The sequence below is a fragment of the Acinonyx jubatus genome, chromosome A3 (assembly GCF_027475565.1).
Source record: "Acinonyx jubatus isolate Ajub_Pintada_27869175 chromosome A3, VMU_Ajub_asm_v1.0, whole genome shotgun sequence".
Lineage (NCBI taxonomy): Eukaryota > Metazoa > Chordata > Mammalia > Carnivora > Felidae > Acinonyx > Acinonyx jubatus.
In genome coordinates, this window is record NC_069388.1 from 61,647,083 (window position 1) to 61,663,546 (window position 16,464).

At 51.9% G+C, this 16,464-nt stretch overlaps 1 long non-coding RNA gene across 1 annotated transcript; it reads left to right on the forward strand.

Annotated features, from left to right (window-relative positions):
• Nucleotides 1-8,451: 8,451 nt before the first annotated feature.
• Nucleotides 8,452-11,245, forward strand: LOC128311361 (uncharacterized). The gene is made up of 3 exons (XR_008289763.1): nucleotides 8,452-9,391; nucleotides 10,030-10,097; nucleotides 11,085-11,245. It is a non-coding gene; the product is annotated as an uncharacterized LOC128311361 (long non-coding RNA).
• The last annotated feature ends 5,219 nt before the right edge of the window (nucleotides 11,246-16,464 follow it).

A 16,464-nucleotide genomic window follows, 5' to 3' on the forward strand; every position in this document is an offset into this window, starting at 1 on the left:
CAATGAAGCCACTGACAGATTCTGGGCCTCCGGCCAGCTTCACACCAGACCTGTGAGGGGGACCCGGGCTGTGCCAGGCTGGCAGGGCTGCAGGAGTCAGGGCTGGGGAGCACACAGCGGTTGCCTGGCCACCATGGCCATGGAGGTGCCCCGAAGGCAGCAGAGGCTGAGGGACACGAGGTCCTGGGACACAGAGGCCTGAGCCTCCATTCAATGCCGAGCCTCGCTGGGGAGCATTCTATCTTGCCGCCAGCTAGGGTCAAGAACTACTGAATTGATCCTTAGTTCCTCTCTCCAGAAAGGGCTCTGAGATCAATTGGGTGTGGGGAACATCTCCTATACTGGCTTCTCTGGGCGACTCACAGAACATATTAACATAGCAAAGAACTTTCCAAGCAAAAAAGCAAAACAAAACAAAAAACAGCTTTGCTCTGGAAACTGATGGTGGTGATGGCGGTATGTGTATGCACCGGTGTGTGATATTGTCTCTGTTTTATAAATGAGACCCTGGGTGCACCTGCGTGGCTCAGTGGCTCAGTTGGTTAAGCGGCCGACTTCGGCTCAGGTCATGATCTCACAGCCCGTGAGTTCGAGCCCCGCGTCGGGCTCTGTGCTGACAGCTCAGAGCCTGGGGCCTGCTTCAGATTCTGTGACTCCATCTCTCTCTGCCCCTCCCCTGCTCATGCTCTCTCTCTCTCTCTCTCTCAAAAATAAATAAAAACATTAAAAATTAAAAAAATAAAAATAAATGGGACTCTGAGAGGCTAAAGAATGTGCCTGATGCCATCACCATGGTCAGTGGCAGAGTGCCAACTCAGACTCAGGGCTCTCCCATACATACCCCTGACTCCACACACCCTGATCACCTCCAGAAATGGGACTCTTGGCAACTTCTCCTGGGGGGCAGGTAGCCCCAGGTAGGGCTCTGACAGGTGGCTTTACACAGCTACCTCTCCCAGTTGGGCTTTTTCTCTCCCTGCAGTCAGACCCTTATCAAGGTCTGCTGGAGGCCCAGAGCCTTTGACTTCCTGTCCAGCCCCTCGCAGAGCCAAACTGGCAGAGCCCATCCTCCCTGTGGGGGTGCTCAGTGCCCCATCATATGCCCAGATCCTCTCAATCTGGTGCAGGCTCTCAATCTTCCCTGCTCTCTGTCTCCCACGAGGGCGTGGAGGGAGGTTTGTGGCTTCCAAATTCTATTCCTGCAGGTCGACCTCATCAACATGACGCTCCCAGCATGAAGAAGTGGACCATTCTTCCGGGCACACTGGTGGAATTGAAGGCACTGGGGAAGCCTCCGTGGGGAGGTGCTGGAGGTTGCATGATCATCCTTAAGTGGGGCTTGAGGACCAGCAAACTCTAAAATTCAGGTTGCTGAATCCCTGCTCCCTGTACCCCAGGCAAACTTCAATCCTTCCCTCAGTGCCCACCTTGGTTTGAAAAGCTCTAATGAAGAGGCTACTGCATTCCTGTAGCAAAGGGGGCTCCAGGAGCTGGTGTAACGTGAGCCCGGGGAGGGGGGGCACCTGGGTGCGAAGCATTTCTGAGTTCTCAGAACCTGCACAAAGACTTATGTGGGAAAGTCTCTTAGAACACGCTCACGTCTCTCTGGCTAAATCTAATTAAGACGAAACCTTAGCTTCCTCTGGAGTCTGCTGCGTGCCATCAAGCAGTTCCTGAGAAAGACTTTGTGAAAACTGGCTTGGCCAAGGTAAGACTCACTCACACTGTGTCCCATTCTCTCTGGACTCTTGTTTCAGCACCAAATCAATGTCTTCCTATGAGATGCATGGATGATAAGCTTCTTTTTCCCAGTGAAGTTTACAAGCTAAAGACTCTCCCCGTCAGTACACCACCTGCCGTTGGCGAGGACCCTATAACCATCTGACAACTCTTTCTTATTCCCTAAATAACCCAGCCAAAAGGAAGTATCAGAAAGGTATTGGAAGAACCAGGGAACCAGGAGAGCCATTAGAGTGAGCAAGGCATAGACAAAGCAATAATACAGCAATAATTCACAGACCAGAGGGGCAGGCTGGTGGCACCTGGGAAGTCTGACTGGGGACCCAAGTGGCCAGACAAGAGTGACCTTAGACAACAGACCTCTAAAGTGGGAGGAAGTCTGGCACCTTGGGTTGGCAGAATTGTGCCAGGTGCTTCTCTTTGTGCTTTATGCTTATTTAATCTTTCTGACAACTACTGTTAGTAGCCCCATTTTACAGATGAAATAACTGAGGGACAGAGAGTAGGTAATTTGCCTAGAGGCATACAATTGACACGCGGTAGTCAGGATTTGAACCCAGGCAGTTTGGTTCCAGAGTTCATGTACTAGATCACCACACCACAACTCACTCTCAGGGAGGAGGGTCCAGTTATTGGATGTTGAGGTTACTATGGCTGTGTAACGCCAAAACTTAGTGGCTTAAAACATCCCTAGTCATCTATTCAGCTCATGAATCTAGGGTCTGGGCAGGGCATGGTGGGAAAGGATTAGGTGCTGCTCTACAAGATGGACGTGGGGGAACCGCGTCTGAGGACAGAAGGATCCCCTGCCTGGCACAATGACTCACAGGGTTAACAAGCAAGAGCTGGCGGCTGGCTGGGAGCTCAGCCAGACTGAGAGTGGGGGGCTGTGTTCCTCTCCACATGGGCCCCTCCATGGCTGCTCAGGCTTCCTCACGGCATGGCGGCCGGACTCCAAGAGTGAGAGTCACAAGAGACCGGAAGTGGAAACTGACAGTTTCTTAAAGCCCAGGTCCAGAAACGGGCATGGCCTCGTTTTCACAATGGTCTATTGGCCGAAGCAGCCAAACATCCCAGGTTCAAGAGGGTGGGATATAAATCCCACCTCCAAGTGAAAAGAGTGTCAGAATTTGGGGATTACGCTTTAAAACTGCCACTTTGGACCTGGCATCCAGAGGAAGGACTCGATCCCAGGAATGAAAGAGAAGCTGTTGACTGTTAGCTCTTGCTCAGGGCAGATCAGAGGGAAGGCACGTGGACTGTAGCACATGGACCAATAAAGTCTCCAGTATGTGCCAGGTCTTGGCCCTCCTGGGCATTATCTCAGTTTACCTTTACAACAACCCTTGAACATAAATTTTCTCACCAGTTATTATAGATGAGGACTCTCAAACGCAGAGAGGGTGTTAGCCTTATCCAAGGTCACACAGCTGCTAAGCGTCAGAGTTCCTCTGATTCCAGAGCTGAACTCTTAACTCCCACAATGAAGAGCAGGGCTGGCCTCAGACGTATGACAAGGTCAGCTGGGAAGTGGTAGGAGGGCATGGAGCCAGGCTATCACTCCTCACCCACTCACCTCCTCCAGAAGCCCTCCTGGGAAGCCTCCTGCCCTCTGGGCAGGGCTCCAAGACACCCCATCCCAAGGCATCCTTTCCTTCTCTTGCCTCCGCTCAGGCTGGGGCATGTATGGACCTTCCTTCTGGCCCTGCCTCCCAAGCTGTTTCTCAACCCTGACCGGTTCCCAAAGTCCTCTCTGTACTTCCTGGAAACCTTCCCAGAGGCACTCTCCCCGCTCCTCTCATCTCGGCTATAAGCACAAGGTCTTTAAATTTTAAAACAACATTTTCATTTTATTTATTTTTATTTATTTTTTTATTTTTGGGACAGAGAGAGACAGAGCATGAACGGGGGAGGGGCAGAGAGAGAGGGAGACACAGAATCGGAAACAGGCTCCAGGCTCTGAGCCATCAGCCCAGAGCCCGACGCGGGGCTCGAACTCACGGACCGCGAGATCGTGACCTGGCTGAAGTCGGACGCTTAACCGACTGCGCCACCCAGGCGCCCCCAAAATTTTCATTTTAGAATGCAGGAACTGTGTGAAGATAGTACCAAGTTCCCATATTCTCCACACCCAAGTTCCCCTATTACTATCATCTTATGTTGGGATGGGACATTTGTCACAATGAATAAACCAATATTGATACATTATTATTAATCAGCCTTACAATATTGCTGATATTATCATTAAAGTATAATCCATACTTGCTTCAGATTTCCTTAGGGTTTTTTTGTTGGTTGGTTGGTTGGTTGGTTTTACCTAATGTCCTTTTTCTTTTCTAGGACACCACATTACATTTGGTTGTTGTGTCTCCCTAGGCTCCTCCTGGCTGTGACGGTTTCTCAGACTTCCCTTGCTTTTGATCATCTTGACAGTTTTGAGGAGTACTTATCAGGTACTTTGTAGAATGCCCCTCAGCTGGGACTCGTCTGGTCCCAGGTGAGACTGGGGTTATGAGTTTGGGGGAGGACACCATTTTCATCACATTGTATCCAGGGTATGTTCTATCAATATTACTTATCACCTTCCATACTAATCTGGATCGCCTCACTGAGGGAGTGTTTCCAGACTGCAGTGTTTGGAAGGAAGTCACTCTGCCCAGCCCATGTTTAAGGAGTGGGCAGCTACATTCTTCCTTGAAGACAAAGTGTTCACATATATCACTTGGAATGCCTCTGCACCAGAGTTTTGTCTCGTCTCCCCCATTTATTTATTCAGTTAACCATTTGCTCATGAATACTTATTTTATACTTTGGGTAATAATCAAACACTACTGTATTTATTTCGTTGTTCAAAATTGTTCCAGCTATGGTCACTGGAGCTCTTACAGTTGGCCCCTGCACCCCTTTGAACTTAATCCCATCTCTCTCTCTCTCTCTCTCTCTCTCTCTCTCTCTCTCTCTCTTTCTAGCACTTCATTACTTTCTGGCACTACAAGATGCTTCAGGTTCATCTTGTGTATGTCCTGCCCCCAACCTAGAATCAGCCATTTCTCCAAGGAGCTCTGGTTCCTTTTATTGGAGAATGGTATTAGAAACCAAGATCTGAGCACTAAGTGTGCCCATTGCTACCGGGGTATCATTGCTTCCAGGCCCTCTCCGCTGATAGAACAAGGAAATATATGTGTGTTCACTAACCTGTGTGTCTATACACACATCTATAAATATTTCTATATGTAACCATCTGTGTCTCTATTAAGGTAAACCTGAGTTCATACTAATGTCTATAACTCCAACCCATGATCATGAGCATCACTCTAGCCTTCTCTCTCTGCTTGCCTGTCATTTCTCGCTTCCCACTCCTTCAGTGAGAGACGTGGCTCCTGTCACCCACCATCCATTTACTGCTTGTCCTGTTCCAATATACGTGCATGGTGGTTTCAGAATTGTTAGCCCACGCTGCATGGGAAATGACTTTATCAACTAGAGTGCAGTGCTTAGAGGTTCTTCTGCTTTTAGTCTTACAGACTTTACTCATTTCCAGAGTTACTTAAATCAGAACCTTCTCCCCCCACCCACGTCAGTGAGGCTGTTTCATATATTTACAATACAGATGGGTTTGTCATAGTCTGCATTCCATCCTGGGATCTCCCACCCTCTTAAATGCTTTTTTACACTTGCACACATTAAAATGGACTCTGCTGTGAAGTTCTATGAGTTTGACAAACTCAGGGTCAAGTATCTAACATTGAAATATCATAAAGAATAATTTTGCCCTCCAAAAAGCCAAACAAACAAGTGCCCCACCTATTCAGTCATTCCTTTACCCTCAAGAAGATTTCACTTTTAAAGTATATTTAGATGTTTTTCCAAGCTTCTTCATACACATATCTCATTTAATCTGCAAAGTAAACCTGGGGATTGGGAAGAGTAAAAGCCTCATTCCCACTTCCTGGAGAAGACTGAGGCTCAGAAGTATTAAAGCCCTTGGCCACATGGCTAACGTGTATAGATTCAAGACTGATCCTCCTGCTTTATTCCTACTCTCCTCAGGCAGGGGCCATTCCCAAACCGCAGAGGTGGAGGCAGGTGGCTGGGTTTCAGTCAGGCAGAAGACTGGGTCATGAGGGAAAACAAACCACGGGCCGACAGCAGGACACCTGAGTTCTGATTCTGCCACGCACTCACTGGGTGGCTTTGACAAAATCGCTTTCCTTGGCTGGGCCTCAGTTTCCTCTTCTGTAAGGTAGTGAATGGGACCCCAGGTCCCATTCAAAGTCTAAGCAGACTGTGTCTGGCCTGTGGCATAAGGCTGACTGCAGCTGGCAGGGAGATTTTGGGGGTGCTCAGAGGACATGGCTGAGGAGTAAAACTCAAGTCATCTACAGAGAAGCAGTGGTGTGCCGCCGTGGGATCAGAGTGGGTGACAGATCCCAAGGCCACTCTGCTCTCCCCACTGCCAGCTCTCCAGGTGCTGAAACCACCAATGCTTTGGTATCCCATTCCATGGTTTATGGCAGTGTTTTTCAAACTGTAGTTTGAGACCCAATGAGTCATGATTTCCAACCTTTTAAAAACTTCCAACCTCTTGATATGCATAGAATAGATCAATGCATTCAACATAATAAGGGAAGTATAAACATTGGTTTCAATTAGATGTGTGGGGGGCGCCTGGGTGGCTCGGTCGGTTAAGCGTCCGACTTCGGCTCAGGTCATGATCTCACGGTCCGTGGGTTCGAGCCCCGCGTCGGGCTCTGTGCTGACAGCTCAGAGCCTGGAGCCTGCTTCAGAATCTGTGTCTCCCTTTCTCTCTGACCCTCCCCCATTCATGCTCTGTCTTTCTCTGTCTCAAAAATAAATAAACATTAAAAAAAATTAAAAAAAAACCAATTAGATGTGTGGGTAATGGGTCAAAATGGAAAATATATTGGTCCCAAAAGACTGGAAGTCACTAGCTGACACAGCACATTTACATCCTTACTTCATTTTATCTTTACTGTAACCCTACAAGGAGGGGTTATTATTACTATCCCTACTTTCCAAGGGAAGAAACTGAGGCCCAGAGAGGTCCAATGGTGCACTCACAGTCTCCCAGTTAGTGAGGGGCAGGTTAGGCTCCTAGACTCAGCTGGGGTTTCCCGCAGTTGATCCTAAACGGGATTATGGGCACTCGTTTCCTTCACAAAGCCCAGAGCGACACGGCCCACGGGAAGGAGATTCAGGGTGGACGGTGTCTGTGCCCCTAAACCTGGCCAGCCCCACTTCAGCTTGGCAGGGTAGTTCACCATCTACCCACCATGGCTCCCCACCCCCAGAAACTGACTCAGTGGGAGTTCAGCCAGGACCAGGCCCTGTCAGGGTGGGCAGTGTGGGTGGGAGAGTAAGCAGGTGGGAGATGCTGAGAAAGGTCCCCTGGGCCTCCTCCCTCCAGGCAGACACCACACACCACACTTTGCAAACACACTAACAAAAGCACGCTCTAGCTTGGGCCCCAGAGTCCCCCGGGGCCCTAATTCTCAGCTGTGAGCAACTGCGGGCCCTACAGTGTATCCGTCGGTCCTGCCTCTATTCCCCAGGTTTTCCTGCTTTGGCTGAGGCCAATATGAGCCCACTGAGGGTACTTTCCCACCTTTTCTTTCTTGGGTCGTCTTGTGATTTATGAGCTCACAAAACTCGCTAATCCTTTCTCCTCAGTTACCTAGATGTAAAGAAGGCTTCGGTCACTTTGCAGATGGGAGGACCCTAATTTTCCCTTGAACACAGACCACCAGGCCCTGACCAGGATCCTTCCCACAGGGCTGTAGGGTTTATTTGTGATCTGTTCATTCAAAGGTTACCATTGTCAGGACATCCCTAACAGTGGTGAGGAAAAGGCAAGAAAAATGAAGGGCAGTAATAATTTTTCTGTAGCATACATCTTCCAGCCGGCCCCTTCCTGGCCACTGTCCCTTAATGAGACGATGTGGGTCTCAGTATCTCCCAGTGATGGGGGCCTGAAGGTACCAGGGAGAGTCCCCTGGCATCTGTGGTAGGAACTTAACAGTAGGCCCAGTCACGCCCCTGGAGTGGAGGCACTTTGACCTCACTTCAAGTCTCTGTTCAAGTGTTACCAACTCAGGGAGACATCCTCTGATCCCTTCCTCACCTCCTCCCAACACACCTTCCTGGTTTAGCATTTTTCCATAGCTCTTCCTACCATCTGACAGCTCTTTTCCTTATTTATTTACCCAGATTTCCTCCCCGCCCTCCCACCCCCCCTAGAATGTAGAACGAGATCTTTATTTTACTCATTGGTTTCTCCCCTGTGGCCTAGAATGATTTCTGGCGCATAGTAACCACTGGATAAATATTTGTTGAATGAATAAATGAGTGAATGAATGAATTTCTTGGGCCTTAAAGTGGCCAAAAAGACTCATTTGGTGGCCTGCCCAGAACCTTTTGGGCATGTACTCCCGATAAATTCTAGAAGAGCAGTTGTCCAGACTGACTGGCCTAGGCCCATGCCCAGGACAACCTAGACCCTCTCCTTGGCCAACCCCTTTGCGGTTGGTGGCTGCCCCCAAGGCTGGGACTGCTTCAGAGTTTGCTCCTCTTTGTAGCCTGGACACAGGACACCATGAGCTGAGCATCCTGGGTCCACCCGCAGCTCCCTCCTCATACACTGCTGTGGGAGCCCCACCATACCTTCCCTGGCCCAGCACTGGACATCTCGCATGCTTCTCACTGTCTTGGAGCTGCCTCCCACCAGAAAGAGCCCGGAACATCCTCCCAAACCATGAGAAAGTCATGGCGTGGGCCCAGTGCATCCTTGGTCTCCTCACACTTAGAAGGGGCTTGGACCCTGGGGTCCCCAGAAAGGAGAGAAGGGAGGGCCTGAGGCACACTGCGACCCCAGATGGACCCAAGGTGAGCAGGCACGTTGAACCGTGGCCTGGGGGAGAGATCCAGGGAGCAGAGAGACAGGCGGAAGGCCTCAGAGGGGACAGGCAGAGAAGGGCAGAAGGAGAGAGACAGAAGACGGAGGGGGACAGAAAGGATCAGAGAGACACAGTGTGGGGACAGCCCAGAGCGACAGGCGGAGAGAGCCAGAGGACAAGAGCGAAGACGACGCAGCGAGGGGGCGGCGGAGGGGCGCGGGCCGGCGGCTGAATCGCTCTCTGTTCTGGCGCCGCACTGAGGGGCTTTCTTCGCGGCCGTGGGAAAGCGGTGGGCGAGCGCGCGCCGCCGCCATGTGGACGGTAATTAGCCGGATTAGGGCGGGAGCCGCGCGGCCCGGGCGGGCGGCCCCGGAACAAAAGGCCCCTCTTTGCCCGCGCAAACGGCGGGGTCGCCGGGTCAGCGGGCAGGGTGCCCCCGAGGGGCGAGGGGCGAGGGGCCGCGCGCGCGTCCGGAGAATGGGGCCTCTGTGCACCTGGCGGGCCGGCTTTGGGGTCCAGACTCGAGTGCGGGAGGAGAGCGGGGAGGCCAGAGGCGGCAAGACGCCACAGAGGTCAGAGCTGACCAGCCTTAGTGGTCGTAGTACTGGGGACACGGATACCTTTTATTGAGCGCCTACTGCGTACAGCTCCATGCCGAGACAGCATCGTGTCATTTGATCTTCCTAAGAACCCTCAGAGGCGGATGCTACGATGCCCTGATTTTACAGATGAGAGAGGTGGGTGCAGAGATTGTGACTTGCCCGAGGTCGCTCAGGAGGAAGTGGTGCCTCTGGCATTTGCTGGTTCTGAGTAGGCGCTCTACAAGTATGAACTGAATAGATGAGCGAATGAATGAATGAATGGCAAAGAGGGGCCCTGACCTCACCGCTGTGGTCACCCCCCATCTGAGAGGTTTGGGAAGTGGGGACTGCCAGCCTGACACGGAGGCCCACTCCCTTCAGGGAAGCTGTTCTGGGGGATCCATGCAGGGCTGTGTCAGCACTGACACTCCTACCTACCTACCCCAGACAGTGTAGGAGACTGGTCACTAGAGTCAGGAATCCAAATAATGGATAATGTGACCATTTGGTTTCTTTTCCAGTAGCCCCAGCAGAACTGTATTCCCTTGGGGATCTATGTTTACAGCCCCCAGGCCCCTGCAATGCACAGGGCAGCATGTGGGGCCGATGGTGACCCACGGAGGCAGGAAGAGGAGGACCTGGAGCCTTCCACCCTGCTTGGCTTCCCTGACCTTCCCTGCCACCTGACTCTCACTAGCCACTCCAGAGCACCAGAAATGTTCCAGTTTTAAATTAAGAGCATGTTCTGGGCTATGGGTGTCATGCTCCAGCTGACCAAACATCTCTCCTCACAGGAGATGCAGAGAGCACCCTCTCCTGCCCACAGTTGCTGACAGCTGTTGTGAATGGAAGAACCGGACAGGTGGGCCTGGGGTGGGGGGAGGGGGAGGCATTAGGGAGTGGTGGGGACTGTGGCAAAGTCTGCTGTGAACATAGCAGTGACTGCTTACTCTGGCCCGTTAGTGTCTTATGGGCCAAACTGGTCAGGCCTAAGCTCTAAATAAATGAGAAATAAATTCAGCTTTTTAGGTGGGTTTTCCAAATTTTAAAGTATGCTGTGGGCCACACTAACATAGGTAGGGTCCAGATTCAGCCCACAGCTTGGCAGTTCACAACCTCCTTCCTAGGTATAGCACTGGAAATGCTTCTGGTACTCTGAGCCTCAGGAAGAAGGAATACCCCATCCCTTCCTCCAAGCCCCCTCTCCCTCCAGCTTCTCCAGACTCAGTGACTGAGGAAGGGGTATTGGGACGGAGGAAGGGATGGGTATTGGGGGATGCCCAACCCTTCCCAGATCCCTGTGCCCTGCATCAGACCGTCCCCATCGTGGAGAGGACTTAAGCAGGAAGTCTCCAGGCCATTGACAACTGGGTGACCAGGCACATGGCCAGGAGACAGAGATTGTCACACCCAGCTCAGCTGGGGGAAGCCCAGTGAACCATTAAATGAGAGTTTTCTCTTGGGACAGCAGCACTTAGAGCCCTGAAAGTGGCCGGGACAGAGGAGGAAATGCCTGCTTCTGTCCAGCCTTTCCTCACACCCCACCTCCATTTACTCTCACAGACTCCTTGTTAAGTGTAGGAGTACCGTTATCCCACTACTCAGATGAAGAAACTGAGGTACAGAGGGCTTGAGTATTTGTCTGAAAGCAGTAAAGAATGAGCCTCTGGGGACCATAGCTTGAAACGGCTCCAAGTTTGAGATTTGTTTGAAATGTTGTATTTTCTTAAAAATTGGTGTGAATGATGTTTTCAATTTCGTAACGTATACATGGCTGTTTCAGTATGAGAATGATGATAGGGGGCGCTTGGGTGGCTCAGTTGGTTTAGCATCTGACTCTTGATTTCAGCCCAGGTCAAGATCTCACGGATCGTGGGTTCAATCCCTGTGTTGGGCTCTGCGCTGATAGCATGGAGCCTGCTTGGGATTCTCTCTCCCTCTCTCTCTTCCCATCCCCCTCTCGCACACTCTGTCTCTCTCTTGAAGTAAATAAACTTAAAAAATTTTTTTCTTTAATTGATGATAGTTTTCCCTCCCATAATCTGGCAAACCTGACCTTGGGAGGATGAACCCCATTTATGCTGTGGCATCTCAGACCCCTGGCACTTCACCGTGAAGTCACAGCAGCCCACATCCACAAGATAGAGAAGCCCCCCAAAGACACCTTATGACAAAGTAGACCTGAACCCAGGGCCCTGACTTTCCCGGGGAGCATGCTAGGCATAAAGGAGGTTTGGTTGCTGTTCATGTCTGTCCTCAGTTCCCCATTTCTACCTCGTGGAAAACTGAGGTGAGAGGCCTCTCCCACCTCCTTGGGGCAGGCACAGCTGTGGCTCAGAGCTGAGTCCCTGAGGGCCACTTGCTTGTGCGGCTACAGATCCTGACCCCCGAAAAGCCAGGATGCAGTCTCCTCTTTTCTCCGCCCTCAGCTACCTCCATGTTCTCTCCTTTTTACACACCAAAACTTCTGCCATAGCTGCTACTGCCTTTAGCTCCTGTCGGGCAGGCCTGGGTGGCAAAGTGCTCCTGACCACTGGGCACCAGCTGAGGCGTGGGGAGGGTCAGTGCTCCCCAGTAATAGCTGAGAGGTGGCCACTCTCACTCCTGCCCCTAAAAGAGCTTGAGTCAGGGAGCCAGAGACCACAGGGGTGGCAGGCAGAGAAAGAGGGGTTAGTTCCAGAACAGCTGCCCTCAGGGAGCATGAGACAGTTCCACGGGGGCTAAGGACAACTTGAACCCAGAAAGGGAAAACTTCCTCCTTTCCCAGGGATACCCAGCACTGGACCTCGCCAGCCCGGTGGAGTGCTCTGAGGGTGCTGGGGGGGCTCTTCCCCAACACCCACCCCCTTTTCCCTTCCAGCAGCTGATGGTGGTTTCAGAGACCACTAGGCAGAATAACTAAGGCATGGGGGGGGCTTGCTTCCTGACCCCACCCCCACCATTAGAGTGGGGGACACGCTTAGGGAGAAGGATACTCCAAAGAAACCCGAGTCCTGGTGAGAAAGCCCTCAGAGAAATGTGGGAAGCGTCTGGCACTCCTCAGTCCCTGATCAAATTTCCGGGCTCTGTATTCCCAGACAGGCCCAGAACATTGAAGTCACCAGAGCCCCTCTCTTCCCCTCTTTCCCGACTTCACACCCGCATGCACGCACGCATGCAGTAACCAGTCAGGGGCTCGAGTTCCTCCTCAGGAAGCCTGAGGCAGCGGTTCAGCCCCCTCCACCAGCAGGAAAGGAGGAATTGCATTCCAAGGCTTCCAGCTAATTCCGACGTCAGCCTCTTATCCGTGAGGAAAACTGAATTCTCACAAGCGTCTGCCTTCCCCTCCTGCCCCCCACTCTCCACCCATCCCAACTCCTCTCATGGGTCACAAACATGGACATAGGTCTCTTGGCCTAGCCACTCAAGATGGCCAACTGCGGCACAGATGCCGAGGCAGGCCCTGGTCTCAGAAGGGACTGCAGAGAGAAACCTGTTCTACCCTTTGGTGAATTTGACATCATGGTTCTGGATACACCGTGGAAAGATGGGCTTGTGCATCCAAAATGCAGTAAGCAGTGAGCTTAGGGCCTGATCCAGGTGGCCTTTGTGTCCTGATGGGATGGTGGGGGGACACCCTATGTGCGCAGCCTCTGTGGCTGCAGCCTTTGTGATGGAGACCTGCAGGGTGGAGCCAGCCATGTGTCCTTGGACATGTCCAAGGACATCGGGGTCCTCAGGGCATGGGCCGGGAAGCCTGTGACAGCATGGAGAGAGCTTCCCATCCAGCCTGGGCCTGGCCCCTTCAACGTGTTTGTCAGAGATGAAGATGTGGATGGTAGAATTCTCAAATTTGCAGACCATCAAAGCTGAGCGGGGTAGGAAATACACTGAATAATAAAATCCGAAAGGTTTGGTCAGGCTAGGTGGAAAGGACACATTTAAGAAGTGAGTCTGAAGAGAGTTTAATGTCAGGATGTGCTTTTGCGGTCCAAGAAAACACCTGCCTCGGCACATATAAAAAAGTGAAGGATTTCAAGTATTCAGCTCAGTACCAGTCAGCGTGTGATGAATCTAAACAAGTGTGATCTTCAGGTGCATTAAGGAAAGTCTTGTTGTACAGGATTTCCTTGTCCTGTAAAACCCATTTAGGGATTTTTTTGTTGGTCTGCTACCACTCACATCAAAAACCTTTAGGGCTTGTTTAAAAATTCAGATTTCCAGGCACACCCCAGATTGCTCAGTCAAACTCTACAGGGATGGAGACCGGAATCTGCATTGGTAACCGCCTCCCAGGTGATTTTTTAGGACATTTTAATCTCTACCTCCCTCTTCAGCCCAACATGGGCTCTTGTCAGCACAGTCCTCCCTCTTAGCAAGTCGAAGGACCCTCCCCAGCAAAACTTCCCCCTACACTAGAAATTCCACTGGCAGAGCTTTGCTCCTTTGGGTTAGGACCCTGCCCCTACAAATGGCCTTGTCACTGAAGATTTTAAAAGATAAAGACAGCTGGTTTATAGCAAAATTCTGGTGGGGGCACAGGGTGGGGCCACAGGCTGAACTTCCAGACAAAGAACAAGGCTTAATCACACTGCCGGAGGGTCATGATCCAGCTCAGCTTGGAGCTGTAGAGAGACTGAGAAATAATCCATTTGTTCCTCGCTAGCGCTGGCGTGGGAAGCGCCCAGGCTTCGGAGAAGCAGCCTGACCTGAGTGTAAATCCTGCTCAGGCCTTTAGCAGCTGTGTGACCCTGAACATTGACTTCAACTTCTCTGAGGCTCAGATTCCCCCTCTGAGATAACCATACATTCCCCCCCCCCCCCCCCACCAGCTGTTCGGATGGAGGAGTAGTTGAATAATGTATGTTATTGTATGCATGTAAAGGTGCTCCCTGTTGCTTGTTGAACGCATGAATGGGTCAATGGATGGAAGGATGGACAAACAGACAGATGTCCTCTGAGTTTTTCTTGCTTAATTGTCAACAATTAGCCTCTGCTTCTGAATCGATTATCGGTAGTTTCTGCACCCCAGCATAATTCCCTGATGTCTCACAGATGTCTTGATTTGGGGTTCAAGTCATGCCTCCTAGGGAAGGCCCCTCTCCTTTCCCAGCCCCTCCCCCCGGATGCCTTTCTCTCAACCCCTGTCCAACTGCAAAGGCATTCCTAGTGCCAGTGGGTCTCCGATTCCATGCCGGGGCAGATCTCAGGGCACAACCTTTCACAGGCTCCCCTGACAGAGCATGCTGCTGAATCTGGCTCAGTTCACCTTTCCGGCCAGCCTCCAGGGACAGCCCACCTTCAGGCCGGCTGGGACTTGCAGGGGCAAATCAGCTGTATGCAGCACAAAGCCCTCCCTCCTGGCACTTGGACCCATGGAAGAAAAATAGGAGACGGTTGGAAGGCGGTAACTACTGAGGGGGGAAAAGTGCTTCCGGCCCACAGAGTTAGGGAAGGCTTCATGGAGGCGCATGTTTGGATCTTAACCGATGCATCAATCTGGACCTGTCGAGTTGGAAGAGCATTCCAAGGAGAGGGACCAGCCTACATGAAGGCCAGAGAGGGCAGAGTAGAGGAGGTGTACTCAACTCCCGCCGTGGGAATCCAGGCTGAAGCAGGGGCTGTGGTGTGGGTGTGGCCCCTCGCCTTCTCTCTAGGCTCCACGCACAACCTCCTTCTGCACTCTGCTCTGTGCTCTCGCGGCAGGCCTCTCTGGGCTCTGGCCTGGGTGCCTTCCGTAATTCACGGCGGCCAGCTGGGCCACCCCTTCTGAGGCCATCGCCATTTATAAAGCTGCACCGACTCTGCTGCCCATCCTTACTCCCAAAGGAGTGAATGGAGGAGTTCGGGCCTCGTGCAGGCTGTCGGGGGTCTCCCGATGCCCGGGTAAGGGTGAGGAGCTTCTCAGCCCCAGGCACATGCAGCTGCTCCTTTGGTTGTAGATCACCCCCACTCCTCCCACCCCCTGCAGCCCGCAAGTGGCAGGTCTCACCCCTGTACTTTCCCCCAGCTAATCCGAGCCACACAGAGAGCAGCAGCCTGCCAGCACGTCTTGTTTCACTGGAATGTTGGCATCAAACTCGAAATCGGAAATGAACTCATTATCTGATTGTTTGTATTTATGAAAATGTAACTGCTCTGGGAGAGGTCTTTCTTGAACAGTCTTCTGAGTGGATGAGTAATTCTTTCCCCTTCATAGACACATGCTCAGACACATATGTTCAAGTACACACAGACACACACGCACACACAGACTCAGATATTCAGGAACCCGCCCCCCTCCACCACACACACACAGAGGCAGTCACATGTTCCCACAAAGACATACTTCAGGTACACACAGAATCACTTGGAGACATATGTTCTGGGTCCACAAAGCTCCTCTGAAGAGGGGACCTTGTCCCTTTTATTTACTGCAGAATCCCTGGTGGCGTGTAATAAGCAATCAGTAACTATTTGCAGAATGAATGGTGAAGTAGTAATTGGACACTCACAGACACATGCACGCGCACACGCCTAGCCTCTCTTCTTGGAGAACAGCAAAGTCAGTCACCGTGAACCAACCTGGTATTGGTTGAGAGCACACCATCCAGAAGCTGACAGTGAAGGTGTCCATTGTCAGTTCCCCAGGGGGCCACGGTGGCCCTTCTTCTGACCCGCTAAGGCCTCAGCAGATGCTGAAAAACATCCCACCAGCCTTGCTAACCTGCCCCCTAATCCGATGTTCTGGCCAAGAAAAAAAGCCTGAGGTGGTCATACAGGGCGAACGGTTTTCCAGGAATGTTCTCTGGGGGTTGCCTCCACTCACCCACAGATAGACCAACAGGTCCTGGCACAGAGTCTTGGGCAATGCCAGCCCCCAGGCTCTGTCTGTCTCTCCTTCAACCCATGGCTCTGACTCAGGCTATGCAAGGCCTGTGAATGTCTCCCTGGGAAGAGACTGGGCCAGAGGCAGGGAGGCTTAGCAGGCAGGGGTGGAAAGCCCAAGAAAGGGTTGCCCGAGTCTGATCTCAGGGTGGAGCATTCAGCAGCATCATGACCCTGACCCCTAACTGTCCTGAAATGCCTCCCCCATAGAGAAGGCAGCTTACTCTGGGCTGGAAAGAAGCCCGCCTAAGGTGACAAGGGTCCTAGCCATGTACTGGCCATGTGACTTTGGACAGGTCTCTAACCCTGAAGCTTCATTTCTGCCAGCTTCTTGGGTAACGCAATCGCATCCTTCCTGCCTGGATGCCCTAGCCCCCACCCGC